Source organism: Macrobrachium nipponense, chromosome 25 (genome assembly GCF_015104395.2).
Source record: "Macrobrachium nipponense isolate FS-2020 chromosome 25, ASM1510439v2, whole genome shotgun sequence".
Classification (NCBI taxonomy): domain Eukaryota; kingdom Metazoa; phylum Arthropoda; class Malacostraca; order Decapoda; family Palaemonidae; genus Macrobrachium; species Macrobrachium nipponense.
Window position 1 is genome coordinate 41702854 of NC_087214.1, and position 18020 is coordinate 41720873.

At 40.0% G+C, this 18020-nt stretch overlaps 1 pseudogene; it reads right to left on the reverse strand.

The window, feature by feature from the left end:
- The window catches only part of LOC135199059 (major facilitator superfamily domain-containing protein 12-like), a 55985-nt pseudogene extending 42375 nt beyond the window's left edge, over positions 1 to 13610 (reverse strand).
- Between the last annotated feature and the right edge of the window lie 4410 nt (positions 13611 to 18020).

Genomic DNA, 18020 nt, shown 5'->3' on the forward strand with positions numbered 1-18020 from the left:
TAATTGTGAGAGATGCTACGCTAAAGAAGCAAAACAAACCAAACCAAAGACAAGTCAAAAAAACAAAACAAAAAAACAAAGAAGGTACATCATCAACTTCAGCAAAACCCAGCAAACATGAATTCAGGAGCAAGCATGATGATTGTCTCTCAATGTGGCATAAATAAGAATGGCGCCGTTGGCTTCGGTTGCTCGCTAGCTCCGTTGCAGTGAGCAAGGCCTGTCACTCCCACTTTGCAAGAGTCACTTGTTCACAATTTTTTAAATTTATGATGCCTTGTGAGCATAATCGTTAGCTAAGTAATTACTTGGTAAGTTACTCTTATAAAAAGTAAAATATTGCTGATGTTATATCACGTACTTCATTCACAAAATTTAAGTCAACAGTCTTCTACGTATTTACAAACTTAATGTCAACAGTCTGTAAACAAGGACTCGGTCATTACCACAACAATTTACCCAATTATAAGCATTTCTCTACCATCCAAGGTGACAAACCTGCCCAGTCTTCAGCCAGTCCGTCGCAGTCATCATGACGCGAGGCTTATTGCGAACTGCAACCTCAGGCAAGGTTGACGACGGTAATGAACAATCGGCTACGTCATCATCACCTTCGTCCTCATCTTTTTGGGCAGGAGGTTCCTCGTCTGGCATCTCCACGTACGGAGGGATATTTTGTTTTTTCTTTCACAAGAACGTGGAATACGTGAGGAACAGGGTTCCAATGGCCAGGACTGTAAAGACGATCACCTGAAAAGGATGTAAGTGACTGGAATGGAATGGAATTGAAATTTAGGCCACGGGGCCAAGTGCTGGGACCTATGAGTATGGATTGGAATATATAATTTAGGCCAAAGGCCACTCAGTGGTGAAAGGGATATATGACTGGTGTATGATGAATACTTTAGATGGAGGAAGAGATTTTTAAAAATAAAATTGAGATCTTTGATAGGTGTCTAATGAATAAGTCTAATGATTAAGCAAACTTACTTTTGATGGATGAGGGATTCAGTTAAATATCATGGAAAGGGATGGAAACAGTTTCAATGATGCTTGCATTTTTTCTTCAAAACCTAATTAATACATTTTATTGGGAGATACTTTATTAACATCGGCCTAATCCCTCCACCACTCCTGTACCGCACCTTCGCTCCCCCAACATCTCAGGCTACTCGATCCAACTTCTCGCTACGAAGTCCATCGCATGAAAGCATCACAAATGATAGCGGTATTTTAAAATTTCCCTCATGACAACCGAAGCCTTAATATTTTCTGCTCAAAATTACTTTAATTTTCACTCCCAAAAATATTTGCATACACTCAGGTTACACCCTGCATGATTGTTGCAGCTGTCAAAGAACAACCCCTGATTACAGCAGTAAGTTTTTATTGTAAAAATAGAAAAATATCTGAAATAGACTTAAACAAGAAAGTCACCTTTCATATTTCTTATCCTTTCAGCTACTTGTAATATGCTTATGGTAGTAGGTCTAGCCATACATGTGAAACTAAATTTAATTTCAATCTAGAAGAAATGAATAGCTACAGATAGTTCAACCCAAGAGATAGAGCAAGCCTTTAATGTAGAAAGCTTTTATGAGAGCAAGCAACCTTTCTTAATGTAAGTATTCGTCAGTTTTGACTCCCACAGCTTTCCAACGTGTCCGGATGAAACAGAATGACTTGGAATAGCTAGGTCTGAGTAAATTATGTTAAGCAATTTTGAAAAGGATAAGAAAAAAGGAGAGCATGGAAAAAAGAAAAAACAACAGGCATAATCAAATAAAGCAGATTAAAATAGATATTGTGGATTTCAATATTCATTTACATTAAGTATCCAAGAGTTTACTGCTGAAAATAGACCTAGGCTAATCATGTGTGAAAATCAGAAGTCAAATTATTTTATTGATCAAAGTTCAAAATTAGTTAAATTACACATTGCTATTAAAGAATATTGAAGCCTTAATGTATTATTTATCGGCTGTAGGAGACAAAATGATGACACCCCAGTACAGTACGGTACGTTGGGTCAAGACTCCCAGTACAGTACGATATGTTGGGTCAAGACTCGAGCAGCAGTAAAGCCAACTTAAAAATGTTTATGCTGTTACGAAGCTAAAATTAGAATTTTTGGACTCATGGGTATATATATTTTCCTTACTTTACAAAATAATTATCTTTGATACGTTGAATAAACCTACTTAATTCTAATTTATTAAATAATTATCTTTGATACATTGAAATAAACCTACTTAATTCTAATTTATTTCAAGTATAACACCTATGAAAGGAAATATTTGATGATATGTAAATAATCTGGCACCTGCATATGGCAATATTTCCATAACGAACAATGAATCAAGAAACTACGCCAATACTTCGTGAGCTGACCATACAGAAAAAGGAATGAAAGAGGTTGCAGCTAGGGGCCAAAGGGACACTGCAAAAACCCTTAAGTAATGCCTACAGTGTCCCATGTGAGGTGCACGGATGGCAAATATCCCGCCCTACAGGGCTAAAATCTACAGAAAGGGAACACAGAAAGACCTTTGCCTAATGGGATTTCAGGACAGAGGAGTAAAGAGTTTCACTTTTAACCCAATAAACGGAGAAAAGAGATTAAGAATTTTTTTTTAATATATCTTTTTTCTAGACTTACAATTTAAGGCCTTCCAACATAAAAGTCTGCAGATGCCACTTGTAATCAGCTTACCCTAAATTTCCAGTATCCTCTGGTCCAAGTCCAGCGTCAGGATTTGTTGATTCTAAAACCCAGAACTAACCAGGTGATGAGATAAACAGCAATATTTGACATCACTGTAAATGCATATCTGAAATGGGAGTTTTGTGTCATACCATAAAATATTATTAAAAAGAAATTGATGTATCTGAATATACTGTTAATGTGATAACATAAAAAATATGAAATAGTATGTACAATCATTTTGCATTTAGATAATCCAAATAAAATATAACTAGGTATTTATTTCCAAGTACATCTACAGCAGTAATAATAAAATTTCCCTCCTAATGTATTTAAAAAGGGAACGCCAACAAAAACCTAATAAAAAGGACCTACACAAGAAACTGATCTTATCAAAACAGATAATTTTCAATCAAAGGTTTTTTTTCAATGGAAATCTGGAACAGGAGTAATGCATACAATACTGACCTAAGAACCCCCATGGGAATTTTTCCCAAAAACTCCATGAAAACATCTGCTTTCAGGAACAATATAAACAGCGAAATGGCCACATTGCATACGGAACAAGATTTTGGAGTCTTTTACATTAATCTCCACTGAAAAATTCCACTTATTGTCTTGTAAGATTAAAAACTACTTCAAATAAACAATAACAGTACCTCAGTTTCTGACAAGTGGAAATGTTATGTCAAACCATAAGATGATGATGGCTAATTCAATCCAAGATGCCCTAACAGGAACAGCTAATTTCTGTGATAAATGGCAGTCTGTACTTTGTGCTTCAATACTGAATGTAACACTAGTAGCCCTACATACTTGTAGTCCACTTCTTAAAGGCCTGTCTACTTTCTTACTCACTTGAATATATTCTTTACCAAGAAAAGAAATCACTTGGTCAGGAGTAGTGAACACTTCTTTCAGTACAACAGCACCTCGACATGTCAGCTTCCTTACTGTGATTATTTAGACGTGATACATTTTTAAAAATATAACTCTCAACTTGGATATTAAGGGTAAAGTACATGTTAGTTTAGTTTAGGAACTATGTGGGATTGCTATTAGCTTTAAAATATTTAGAAAATATCCAAGTGCAATACCATTATTATTACTGTTATTTTCTTTTTGGTCTATCACAGTCATCCTATTCAACTGGGTGATTTTTACAGTGTAGGGTTCTGGGTTGCATCCTGCCTCCTTAGGAGTCCATCACTTTTCTTACTATGTGCGCTGTTTCCAGGAGCACACTCTTCTGCATGAGTCCTGAAGCTACTTCAGCATCTAGTTTTTCAAGGTTCTTTTTCAGGGGTCTTGGGATCATGCCTCGTGCCCGATGATTATCGCTACAATTTCCACCGGCATATCCCATATCCTTCTTATTTCTATTTTCAGATCTTGATACCAAACAACTTTTTCTCTTTCTTTCTCATCTACTCTGGTGTCCCATGGTATTGCACCATCAGTGAGTGATACTTTCTTCTTGATTATTATCATCATCATCATCAATATATTCCTACGATGAACCCTACTCATATGGAACCATCCCACTAACTGATTTGAAATTCAAGCATACAAAGAATATTAAGGTGTTCATATAAAAAAAGTAATGGAAGGTAATATTAAAAAGAAAAAATAATGAAAAAATTAATAAGTAAATGGATAAAAATGTTAAGTAAATTACAAAATATAGACATATATTTTAGTGTAGTAATGCGTATCTTTGCTTGAACTTTTGGAGTTCCAATTGCACATCATCTTCAGGGAGACTGACCAACCGTCTAATGGTGTGATGAATAAAGGATTGCTGGAATTGATATGTTCAACAGCGAGCCACAATCAATATAAGGCCTTTGTTACTTAAAAAGACACTGTTATTACTTAACAGAAAGGCAGAAATTCCTGCCCCCATACAAAGCGTCTGTTAAACTGAGGTGCTACTGTAGTACTTGAAGTGTCTCTGCACATCCAAACCAACTGACCTGAGAGCGTTCAGCTCCGTGCGGTCGTGCGGATCCTGAGTGAGGGAAGGAATGAGTGACAGATGGCTGATTTGCGATGACGCCCAGCCAAACTGGAAGATGATGACGAAGGGGGAGTAGTATATCACTTGGGCCCAGTCGCTGGCGTACTCGCAGCCAAGGCAACCAAGGAAGATGAAGGGGAAAGCACTTAGAACGCATATTGTGCCTGAAAATGATAATAGGTTCCTTTAATTCGGCAGCTTGTTCGTATGATACCCATAAACTCAGCCATTAAAACTAAAGTAATACGTACTTGCCTGAAAAGGATAAATTCCTTCAACTTAGTATCTTTTACATATGATAATTGCATATAGAATAGAATACAGAATTTTTACACCAAAGGCCAAGCACTGTGAGACCCATGAGGTGATTCAGTACTGAAAGGGAAGTTGAGAGTAGAAAAGTTTGAAAGGTGTAACAGGAGGAAAACCTCGCAGTTGCACTATGAAACACTTTAGTATTTGGAAAGGGTGGCCAGCAAAATGGAAAAAGATAAAATGAATGGTAGTACAGTATGCGTATATGGAAAAATAATTGGAACCATTACTACTGTATGCAAGTGGACGGTATGATATACGATAAGCCAAAGCCTGAATCAGTTACCATACTTCCTTAATGGTAAATTTAACTGCCAGTACAGCTATGTTATGTTAATCCTATCAAAAAACTTATAGCTTGAATATGAAAACTAAAATGCTCTTGTCAAAGAGCTTGAACTCCACTGCAATCAAATCTAGTCTATACAAGCATAACTACATTACAGCATACAGGGGACAATGAATTTTACATACTTAACAACTGTACACTGGTTTAATACAGGCAAACTTACATTACTCTTGGAAAACATTAAGTAGTCTGGTTGAACTACAGTACAATAATAGTCAATATTAATCTGCAGACAAAAAGCAAAGATACTTTTGGATAAGACTAAATTTTAGCAGCTTAATCATTATTTTCATGAACGTACCTTCCAATAACATAAAATTCTTCAGGTCCCTTTCTTATCCAACTAAAAGATGCAAAAAAATCAAGAAAAACACATTAGCAATTTGGATGCTTGAATAAGTGGAAGTGTTTATAATATGGTGGACATATCACCATAACTGATTTGCATTTGGCTAAATTAAAAAAAATAATAAATTAATTAACGAATGGATTATTTTGAATGAACATTGCAATACGTACTGTACACACACACACACACAAGTTCCAGGTAAGAACAACCCCTATTCTAGGTTCCATAATTTGGATTAAACTATAGCAACTTTTAAGAATAGTAGTACTGTACCTATACAAATCAAATAAATTGCACTGAACCCTCTTATATGTACGTATTATCATAAATGGTCCCAGTACGGACAAACCTGACCTAGACTTCATAATTTGGATAAGAACATGTCAACATTTCAACATTTATGGTTACAGTAGCACCTCAACTTAATTTAACATACACTTTGGGGTTTGGCCTCTCTAATAAGTAACAAAATCCCATAAGTAACAAAGAGCCCATATTCTAATCTGCAATCTAGTATTTTGCAGATATCTTATAGCCAACAGTAATTCCAAATAATTCCTAACCTAATTTGTACTCTACACTTAACACTCAATATAAGAGATATAGTACCTAAAAATGTATCATGTCTTAAGTACATATCCAGTTCATTGCACTAAACCCTCTACAATGAAATCCTGATGTAGAAACAGTTTCGTTCACCTCTCCAAATTTCTCTGCCACCTTTTTTGAGAACACAAAACATAAAAGGTAATCTTTCAACACATGACAATATGATGATCTTGGGGCTATGGAACAATAGGAACACGAATACTAGTCAGAAATTTCTTCTCAGGCTAATGATGGAGGACCCTAGTCCAACACTGCAAGGCCCTCCCTGTTCTTCATTCATTTTTGAAGATCTAACAGTACTGTTCAGCTTAGCTGCTATCCTAGGAAAGGAGACTTTGCAATAAGTCTAATACTAAAGACACTTCCACAAAAAACAAAACCAAGGGTGTTCATTACTAATACACATAGAACTGCAGATGACGGAGGGATGAATGTATATCATACCCCATAGGATATTGTGCAATTTGAACCTCTAAAGTTTAAGTGAAGATGCAATGCATTACTATCCTAAAACAATTCACTTTGTGCTTCTGTAGTATTTCTCTTCAGTACAGTATTTCCTATTACCTTCTGTAATTTCTATCAAATGAATGCCATAATCTTTGGAAGCTTGAATTTCAAGTCAATGACCTTTGTAGGCATGTCCCATAAGAATAGGGTTCATCTTCTGAATAATAATAATGATAATAATTCTGTATTCCTGGTACATATACTGAAGCTATATTCGAATAACAAAAGATTTTCATCCCAAATCTGGCTATCCCCTTTAAAACCCAAACAAAAAGACCTGGGAAAATACCCAAATTAAACCCTAACTGATGGCTTTTCTCACAAGATGCATCCAGATAAAGCATATTTCCAATCTGAGATGAGATTAAGAGATCACAGAATGAGCTTGACGAGAGAATGGAACCTGAAATATAAAAGTACACACATATTATTGTTATTATTGTTATAATTCTGAAGACGAACCCTATTCATATGGAGCAAGCCCACAGTGGCCAATGACTTGAAGTTCAAGCTTCCAGAGAATGTGCTCATTAGGAAGTAAGAGAAGGTAAAATGAAAAACAGAAGAAGAGATCTCACTTATTAAAAAGAAAAAATTCATTAATAAATTAATAAATAGACAAAATGTATTAAAATACAAGGAACTCAGGATTAGGGTAGTAATGCTTTACATCTTTACTTGAACTTGTGAAGAAGTTCCGATTGCACAACATCCTCAGGGAGACTGTTCAACAGTCCAATGGTGTGAGGAAAGGACCTCTGGAACAGAGTTCATAGTGCCATACAAACTTCTGTATCTAAGTTTTGATAGCTAGACCCTCTGACTGCAGTGTTTCTTAATGGTGCCAGTTAAAGAACATTTTTGTTTACAATACAAGGATTTGAATAGAAATTTATTTTATTCTAATACCTGAAACAAGGAAAACTTACCTAACAAGTGCCATGTCTTTTTACGGCCGTAACGAGTACAGACGGCCAAGTCATCCGTGCGATCTGCCTCGTGTCCAACAAATGGCGTGGCAAGTCCATCGGCAATCTGTCGAGATAATATCAATAAGTCAAGATGTGTCTGCCTGCTCGAAAAGTTTGTTAATGTATCAAAATAAAAACATAATCAGAATCTCAACTCAAAAGAAACTTTCGATAGAATATTTCGAATTAGGCCAATGGACATGCACTGGTACCTATGAGGTCATTCAGCGCTGAAACACATATTGATATAAGGTTTGAGGTGTAACAGGGGGAAAACCTTGAAATTGCACTATGAATCCATTGTTAGGAGAGGGTGGTAAGTAAGATGGAAGAAAGATAATATTAACAGAGGTACAATAGGAATGAAAGGGGTTGCAGCTAAGGGCCGAAGGGATGCTGCTGACAATGATATTGTTATGATACAATAAAGTTTTATACATACTTACCTGGCAGATATATACAATTAAACTACCCACCCAACCTCCCCTCAGGAGACAGATGGTGTAGAAAAAATCTGATGGAAAACGGGAATGGGTTCCTATTCCCGCCACCCAGCGGCGGCGCGGTGGATCACCTGACCTACCTGTAGCGTGTGCGCGAAATTCGAAATTCTGTCGGCGCGACGGAGTCAATAGCTATGTATATATCTGCCAGGTAAGTATGTATAAAACTTTATTGTATCATAACAATATCATTTTTATACATTCAACTTACCTGTCATATATACATAGCTGATTCACACCATTGGAGGAGGGTAAAGACAGCTAATAACTGATTTAACAGGAAAACACAACAATCGTTGTAGGTATTAATAACATAAAACCTTGGTTCCTACCTGTTTAGACTGAAGACTTCATGGTTAATGCCCAGGAGTCTGCTTAGTCTCAAGAGCCTCAGCGAGATATTGATCTATTGCTAAGAGTTCTTGTAGGTCTGCCAAAGGGGTCTTATCCACTTACTTGGCCGATCCTATAAGGGCTATGTCAAAGGGTTTCAATCCACTTATATGACAAGAACCTTTTTTCTAAGGAGCACAATCCCGATCCTGATCACCTTAACCTAACCAAATGTTGTATCTAAGATTGCAAGAAGCCATCCCCGGACTCCTTGCAAACAACCAATAAAACTCAATCACAATATTTTACACCTAATTCTTTATGAAAAATAAATAAAAATAAAAAATAAACAAATATAATTTCAATTTGTACTACCTCTCTTGTAAGACCTATGCACATTCTCATACTGTCAAAAGCACCAAAAGCGCCTGTGCTAGCCCAAGCACTCTTGTCAGCAGAAAATCCTGATACTGTCTTAAAAGGAGAGGTCCATGTACGAATTTAGACAATGCCTTTAATCCTACTCCGTTTAAAAGGCACATTTCTAGTTACTCACTAGCAAGGGCTATGGCCGCCTGTGCGACACCAAGCACTTTTACCAATAATAACACAAAAACTGCCTCAAATAGTGGAGATCTCCGTAATCAAAGACACCGTTTTTATCCAAGCCTATCCTGTAAGACAAACTCAAAGTTCCTTACCTAAACAAGGCCATGGCCGCCTGTGCAACAACTAGCCGTCAGGTAAGAAAGTTAGAGCCCATCCCACCAGTATGGTATGGAAGTATTAGACTTTTCATAAAAGTTTAAGGATCGGTATGCGTCCTCAGTCCCAGCACTGTATCCGCAGACACAAAAGGACCTACAGAGAAGCACTTGTCGTAGGTAATTTTAACATCTCTAAGATAGTGGGATGCAAATACCGAGTTGCATCTCCAATAGGTCGCATTAATATGTCCTTCATGGACATATTCTTTTGAATGATAATGATGTTGCCACTGCTCTTACCTCATGAGCTTTAACTCGTAATAATTTAAAGGAATCCTCTGCACAATCGCTATGAGCTTCCATAATCACACTTCTAATAAAATACGCTAGCGCATTCTTGGACATTGGTCTTTTCGTGTCCCGAACTGCGCACCATAGACTTTGTTTACATGCCTTCAACTCTTCTTTCTTTTTAAGATAGAACCTAAGAGCTCTAACCGGGCATAAAGTTCTTTCAATTTCGTCTCCCATTAAGTTTGAAAGACTTTTCACCTCAAAACTCCTTGGCCATGGTTTCGAAGGGTTCTCATTTTTTGCCAAAAACAGTTTGAAAAGAACAGATGGCTGTGTCTTTCTTAAAACCCACCCGAGAATCTAGGGCATGGATTTAACTTATTCTCTTAGCCGTCGCTAAGGCTATGAGAAAAACACACTTTCTCGTCCAATCCCTGAACGATGCACGGTCGGGAGGTTCAAATTTTTCCGATGTCAGGAATTTGAGCACAACATCCAGATTCCAACTTGGCGGAGTAGAGGATATAGATTTTGACGTCTCGAACGATCTTATGAGATCGTGCAAATCTCTATCCTCTGCCAAGTTTAAGCCTCTATTTCTAAATACCGCTGAGAGCATACTTCGGTATCCCTTTATTGTAGCTACGGACAGATTGGATTCCTCTCTCAGGAATAACAGAAAATCTGCTATATTGGTCACAGAGGTATCGGAGGAGGACAGCTTATTCTTCCTACACCATCTTCTAAACACATCCCACTTCGATTGATAGACCCGGATAGTTGACGATCTCCGGGCTCTAGCAATTGCTTTCGAAGCCTTGCTTGAAAAGCCTCTCGCTCTGACCAATCTTTCGATAGTCGAAAGGCAGTCAGAGCGAGAGCGGGGAGGTTTTGGTGGAACCTCTTGAAGTGGGGTTGTCTGAGAAGATCTATCCTGTTTGGAAGAGATCTTGGGTAGTCTACTGTCCATTCCTGTACCTCTGTGAACCAATCTTGGGATGGCCAAAACGGGGCGATGAGAGTTAATCTCGTCCCTGTTGATGCTACGAACTTCTTCATCACTACTCCTAGCAACTTGAATGGAGGGAAAGCGTAAGCGTCGAGTCCCGACCACTCCAGTAGCATGGCATCCACCGCTATTGCTCTCGGGTCTTCTACTAAGGAGCAGAAGTTGTCTATCCTCTTTGACAGGAACGTCGCAAACAAATCTATCTGCGGCCTTCCCCACAGGTTCCACAGACTTTGGCAGACTTGCTCGTGCAGAGTCCACTCCGTGGGGAGAACTTGTTTCGTCCTGCTGAGCCTGTCTGCTCTGATATTTCTTTCCCCTTTCACAATCTGGTCAGGAGGGTAATATTCCTCTCCTCCGTCCATGACAACAGATCCTTCGTTATCTCGAATAGGGAAAACGAGTGCGTCCCCCCCCTGTTTTTTATATAAGCCAACGCCGTGGTGTTGTCTGCGTTGACTTGAATCACTTGATTTCTTACTTCTGACTCGAAGAATTTTAATGCCAGAAACACTGCATATAGTTCTTTGGCATTTGTATGCCAATCTCTTTGTTCTTTCTTCCATTTGCCAGAGACTTCTCTTGTCCCTAGAGTCGCTCCCCATCCCGTTTCTGAAGCGTCTGAGAACAAGATTTGGTTTGGGTTCCGAACCTCTAGGGACACTCCCTTGTTCTCTTTGAGTGGGAGCAGCCACCACTTTAGGTGTTTCTTCACCTCCAATGTTACCGGAAAAGTGTCCGACAGATGGCCCTTCTTCCAAGTCCAAGATCTCTTTAGGAAGAATTGTAGAGGCCTTAGATGAAGTCTTCCTAGGGATACAAATTGTTCCAGGGAAGAAAGAGTCCCTAGAAGGCTCAGCCACTCCCTGGCTGAACTCCTGTCTTTCTTTTAGGAAGGATGTAACTTTCTGAACCCCCTCCCCCGAAGAATCCTTTCTTGGGACGGAAAAACCCGAAAATCCCGAGAATTCATCTGAATCCCCAATAGACTATGTCCTGACTGGGGTTCATCTGCGATTTCTCGAGATTCACGAGAAGTCCTAATTCCTTTGTCAATTCTAATGTTTTCTTCAGATCCTCCAAACATTGTTCCTGGGATTTTGCTCTTATCAGCAATCGTCTAGGTACAGAGAGACGCTTATGCCTTCCAGGTGTAGCCATCTGGCTACGTTCCGCATCAGGTACGTAAATACCTGTGGAGCCGTGGAGAGGCCGAAGCACAAGGCCCTGAACTGGTAGACTTTCCCGTGAATCACAAACCTGAGATACTTCTTTGATGACGGGTGAATAGGAACGTGGAAATATGCATCCTGCAGGTCTAGAGAGACCATCCAGTCTCCTCTTCGCAGGGCTGAAAGTACCGAGGCAGAAGTCTCCATCGAGAACTTTTTCTTTTCCACATATTTGTTCAGAATGCTCACGTCCAAGACTGGTCTCCATCCCCCGGATGCCTTTGGAACTAAAAACAGGCGGTTGTAAAACCCCGGAGAGGAAGGATCCTGAACCTCTTCTATTGCCTCTTTGTCCTTCATTCCTATCACCATCTGAAGAAGTGTCTCCCTCAGAACAGGGTCCTTGTACTTCGCCGACAGTTCCTTTGGGGAATTCGACAAAGGTGGTCTGTCCTGAAAAGGTATAATGTAACCTTTCCCCAAGACTGCTAGCGTCCAAGGATCGGCTTTCCTTATCTTCCATGCCCCTACGAAGTTTAGGAGCCTGGCCCCTACAGATGTTTGGAGGACCTCGCTGCTACTTTGATTTCTTGAAAGATCTAAAGGAGGACCTTCCTCGCTTTTCTGCTGTCTTCCTTTTCGTTGGAGGACGAGAGGTGGAACCTCTCCGAAAGGGCACTACCGGAGTACGAGTAGTCTTCTTCGCTACTGTTACTGTTGGTCTTGATTTCTTGGAGGATTGTACTAATAAGTCTTGGGTTGCCTTTTCAGCAAGAGACTTTGAAATCTCCTTCACCAAGTGCGAAGGGAAAAGGTGATCCGAGAGAGGAGCGTATAACAGGGCTGACCTTTGTGAAGGAGAAACCGCTTTGGTTAGAAATGAACCAAATAATGATCTCTTCTTCACTACTCCTGCTCCAAATAGAGATGACAATTCCCCCGATCCATCCTGAACCGCCTTATCCATACAGGATAAAATGCAATGTAAAACTTCAGGTTCTAAAACATCTGGTTCATTTGCCTTCTTGGCCAGCACTCCAAGGGACCAATCCAAGAAGTTAAAAACTTCTAGTACATGGAAAAGTCCCTTGAGGTGTTGATCCAATTCTGACATGCTCCAATATGCTTTAGCTGTATTCAAAGCATGTCTTCTCGATGCTTCAACCAAGCTTGAAAAATCCGCCTCCGCGGAAGATGGAAGCATAAGCCCCATCGCTTCCTCTGTCCTGTACCATATTCCCCTCCTACCTCCGAGCTTACATGGAGGAGTGCAAAAAACTGTCTTCTGAGCTTCCTTCTTCACCTTCATCCAATTATTTAAAGATTGAATAGCCTTCTTCATTGATATGGCTGGTTTCATTTTTAAATACGAAGACGATTTAGGAACCTTCGTACTGGAGAACAGAGATCTCGGGGAAGGAGGAGCTGCAGGGCTTAGAGAGTCTCCAAATTCTTGTAGGAGGAGAGAGGCTAACACTTTGTAGTTAGATACCCCCTCATTGTTCGGGGTTTCTTCCTCCGACACCTCATCCAACTCCATCCTAGATGGAGAGCGAGCTCTTTTATTAGATTCTTTGTCCGTAGACATATTCTCTATAGGAGAAATACTCCTAGAAGGAGAGAGACTGACAGATCTAGAAGTTCTCCCTTTCTTCTCCACCAAAACATCCTGAGACATGGAGGTTGAAACCGTAACCTTCGATGTACCAGGTTGCTTCCTTGCATTAGGGTTTCTACTTGTAGGAGACTCGCTATCCGAAGACATTACATGAAAAGATCTTCTATTACCCCTTAAAACTTCTCGCTCTTTCCGCTCTTCATGATCAGCTGGCGCCTTGCGCCTGACTGGCGCTTCGCGCTTGGTTGAATCTTCTCGCGCGGTTGGCGCCTCGCGCTTCACGCCTGGTTGGCGCTTCGCGGCCGTCTATCGCGTCGCGTCTGGCTGGCGCTTCGCGCCTGTATGTCTCTTCGCGGCGCTGGCGACTCGCGCCTGGCTAGCGCTTCTCGCCTGGTAGGCGCTTCTCGGCAGTCTGACGCATCGCGCCTGGCTGGCGCTTCTCGTCTGGCTGGCGCTCCTGGATGGCGCCTCGCGCCTGATTGTCTCTTCCTGCTTGTAGGAATTCTCACGCGCGGCTGGCTCCTCGCGCCTGGCCAGACTTCTCGCGCTAGTTCGTCTCCGCGATACGGATAGGCTGCGGCCACGTAGCGCCTTGATTGGAGCCTCGCGCTTACGTGTTAGTTCTTTGCGGCTGACTGGCGGTCCGCGCCTGGCTGGCGCTTCGCGCTCCGGTGCTTGGTCGCTTCACCCTGGCCTGGGCTGGCGCCTCGCGCCCCGAACGTCGCGGGTCTGTGAAAAAATAGACCCTTCATCCGAAGAAGAATCTTCTTTTCTGGGAGGTTGATAGTAAGGGTTTTTTTACTTCTTCACAGGAAGATTAACATCCTTTCTTCTTGGAGGATCTCTCGAAAGAACCCCGACTAGAGAAGCAATAGACTCTTGCATATCCTTTAATATCTTCGTCGTTTCTTCTCTCTGGTCTAAACGAGAGGAAGGAGCCTTCTTTCTCCATTCCCCACAACTTATCGGGAGAAGCCAAAACCTTTGCTTTCTTATTCTCTGTCGGGGAGTCCTCCGAAAAACGTTCCGGACTCGAGTTTATGCCCGATTCTTCCCAGATCCTCTTCAAGGGACGAGAACGATCCGCTGATCTCCATCCTCTTTTAGGTGAGGAATTCTCCGATGAAGAAAAACATTCACGTAGAACGCTTTTTCTAATGCGTTCTCTGGCAGTCTGTGACGTTACAGATTCTGCCGAAGAGACGTCTGACTGGTGGGGATCCTCCATAACCTCCGTAAGGCTTTCGACATTCCTTCTCCTCTGGGCTTGGGAGCTTGAAAGAGGTCTAGGCCTGGGAGCGTTGTGAAGCCAATTAGACGCCCTCCTCCACTTCACTGGGGAAATTCACATCACTTTCCACAGCACTACTTTGCTTACCTTCTATAGGCAGCATTTTACGCTCCATTTTCATAAGCGCAGCTTTAAGGCTTGCTATCTCCGAAGCAGAGTCCGTAGGATCTGCATTCGGAGAAGGACCTGAAATATTACAAGGAGCGTTCATAATGTTAGAGGAGGGTACAATATTACTCACCAAACCACTTGAAGATTGAGAGCTAGGCTTGGTTTTGGAAGATGACTTTCTTAACCGGTCTTTCTCTAATTTCCTTAAATAAGAAGTTAGAGACTTCCACCCTTCAGCACTCAAACTCTCACATTCATGACAAGTGTTATCCATCGAGCATTCATACTTCCTGCATCTTTTACATACAGTGTGAGGATCAACCGAAGCTTTCGGCATTCTCACCTTGCACCCTTCATTCACACACATTCTCACCACACTTCCAGAATCAGACATCATGATGAAAATTCCAAGCCAAAATCCAAATAACGATCCACAAAAGCGTATGCCAGTACAACGATCCAAATACGTCACCAAAGGGTCCAAAACGATGATCAATTGTATCCAAAAACGAAATCCAGCCGGAGATACCAACAACGATGTTGCCAGTATGGCCGACAGAAAAAATCTGATGGAAAACGGGAATGGGTTCCTATTCCCGCCACCCAGCGGCGGCGCGGTGGATCACCTGACCTACCTGTAGCGTGTGCGCGAAATTCGAAATTCTGTCGGCGCGACGGAGTCAATAGCTATGTATATATCTGACAGGTAAGTTGAATGTATAAAAACCTTATGTATACATACAAGTAGTAATGTCTTGGGTGCCCTGACAGCAGTAGCCCCTTGGGGGACAGACACTTTAGGAGTCTGGCTTTCTGCTGTGTAAAAAAAATCTGTTATGTAACAAAGACCCAGCATTATATTGCACACACTTGAATATTTCTTACAATTAAAAGCAATGCCACATACTATTCCTATCCTTCGCTAACTAAGCTGCACTTTACACTTAGCATTCAGTGTAAGAGATCTGAGGTGTTCCTAGTATCTGAAGTTTAAATAAAAAAGTTGGGCTGCGATAAATATAAAGTGTTTTAATAAGCCTTTTATCCTTATACAGGCAGTCACCGGGTTACAACGGGTTCGCGCTTACGACGTTCCGAGGTTAAGGCGCTTTTCAATTACTATATTCATCAGAAATTATTTCCAGGGTTACGACGCCTACAAAGCTGATCTGGCACAAGAAATATGACACCAAAAATGCAAAATAATAAATATTTGAAGGTTTTTTTTATGCAAAATGCAATAAGAATGCAGTTTACATAGTTTTTAATGCACCCAAAGTATTAAAAGTAAGGTTTTCTAAGGATTTTTTTATGATGTTCCGACTTACAACGATTTTCGGGTTACAACACGTCTCAAGAACGGAAACCCCGTCGTAACCCGGGGCCTGCCCGTATTGGGTTATTATACCATAATACGTACAATATTTCACTTATGTTCTCTGTAATAAACCGCACCTCCCTCAAACATAAGAAAGCACACAGCATAAACTCGAGACCTCTTCTTGTCGTGAGCAACCAGATTTGCTGAACAGCAGCACCAATATGCAATAAATGAGCCTCGCTGTTAAACTTCTCAGTTCCAGAGGTCCTTTATCCTCACACAGCTGGACTGTGGAACAGCCTCCCAGAGGATGTGGTGCAACTGGAACTTCAGAAGTTCAGGCGAAGATGCAATGGATTCCTAATACAATTCCACTTGTATTCTAATATTTCACTTACATTTTTATTTACTATTTGTTAAATTATCTGTTTTTCTAATAACTGATCTCCTCTTTCTGTATTTCCCATTACCTTCTGTTGCTTCTTTTGAATGAACACCATGTTCTTTGGAAGCTTGGATTTCAGGTCAATAGCCCTGTGGGCTTGTTCCATATGTATATGGTTATTCTTCTGATTATTATAATAATAATAATAATAATAATAATAATAATTGTCCTGATATATTTCATAGACCTTCGGACAGTTTAGAAATTCTGGTCATATGCTGTATGAAGTTAACAGCTAAGAGCTTTGAATGACATTTTTGTCTGATAAACTATTGGTGTTTGTGGTTTGTTGTGGAAATCAGCTCAGTTTATCAGATGTGTTTATCAGATGTGGGGAAGCAGTATAGTACAATGAACTCTCCAATTAGTTATGATAATTCATCCGTATCTGCTTCAGATAACTGGAAAATATAAAAACACTGTATGGTTGTTTAACCCTTTCCACTCTAAACCCCATATAAAACAATGGCAGAATTGTTGATGGCTGTTAGTGGGAGTGAGAGATAAGGGATTTAACACACAATATTTTTTGTCATAATTTTCTGAGTGCAAATTATTTGCATGCTCCTGATTGGCTGTTGATAAGCCAACCACTTTGCTGGAAATGCTCAATCTCTCTTGAGAGTTCACACATTTACCATCTACTTTCAACCTCTTACAAAACTTATAACTTTCATTACATCTCAGTTTTACCCTCAGAAAAGTAGTGTTTCTCCATTGCATCACTATACATCGACAAGCCAATGATTTAAGGATTATAATGATATAAGAATTATGAAGAAAATCACAAGATATAATAAAAAGGAATAATGAGGGAAATACAGGCCTGATTGTAGCGAAAGAAAAATCAGTGGGATGAATGAATTTCCTCCATAAAGTACTACCAATATCTTAGTAACAATTTTTTCACATAGAGATATCCACTATAGGATTTGAAAGGGTGATGGTGATAATGATATTGACAAAAATGAAGTCCTAATATTCTTTTCCCCCCATAAGACTTCTATCGAGGGGTCGTGATCATGATGATGAAGTCATTGAGTGATCGCCTGAGCAACACCTGACTATAAGACGAGAAGAGAGAGATTAATATTGTTAATCTTTTTCTTATTTTCATATTGCTAGCCCTACCTATACATATTTTGGTAGCATTGTCTTCCATTACATTCAAGCTACAAAACTGTATGAAACACAAGATCATAAATGATGAATGCACTGCAATCTCATGTAAGGAATGAAAATATATTTTATACTAAGAATTTTATGTTTATTTCACTATAAATATTTTAGCATTAAGTTTACTGAAATACATAATTCTTATTTCATTATAATCCTTAAATCACTGGGTTGAAGATGTTTACTGATGAAATTTGGAAACTCCTTTTCTGC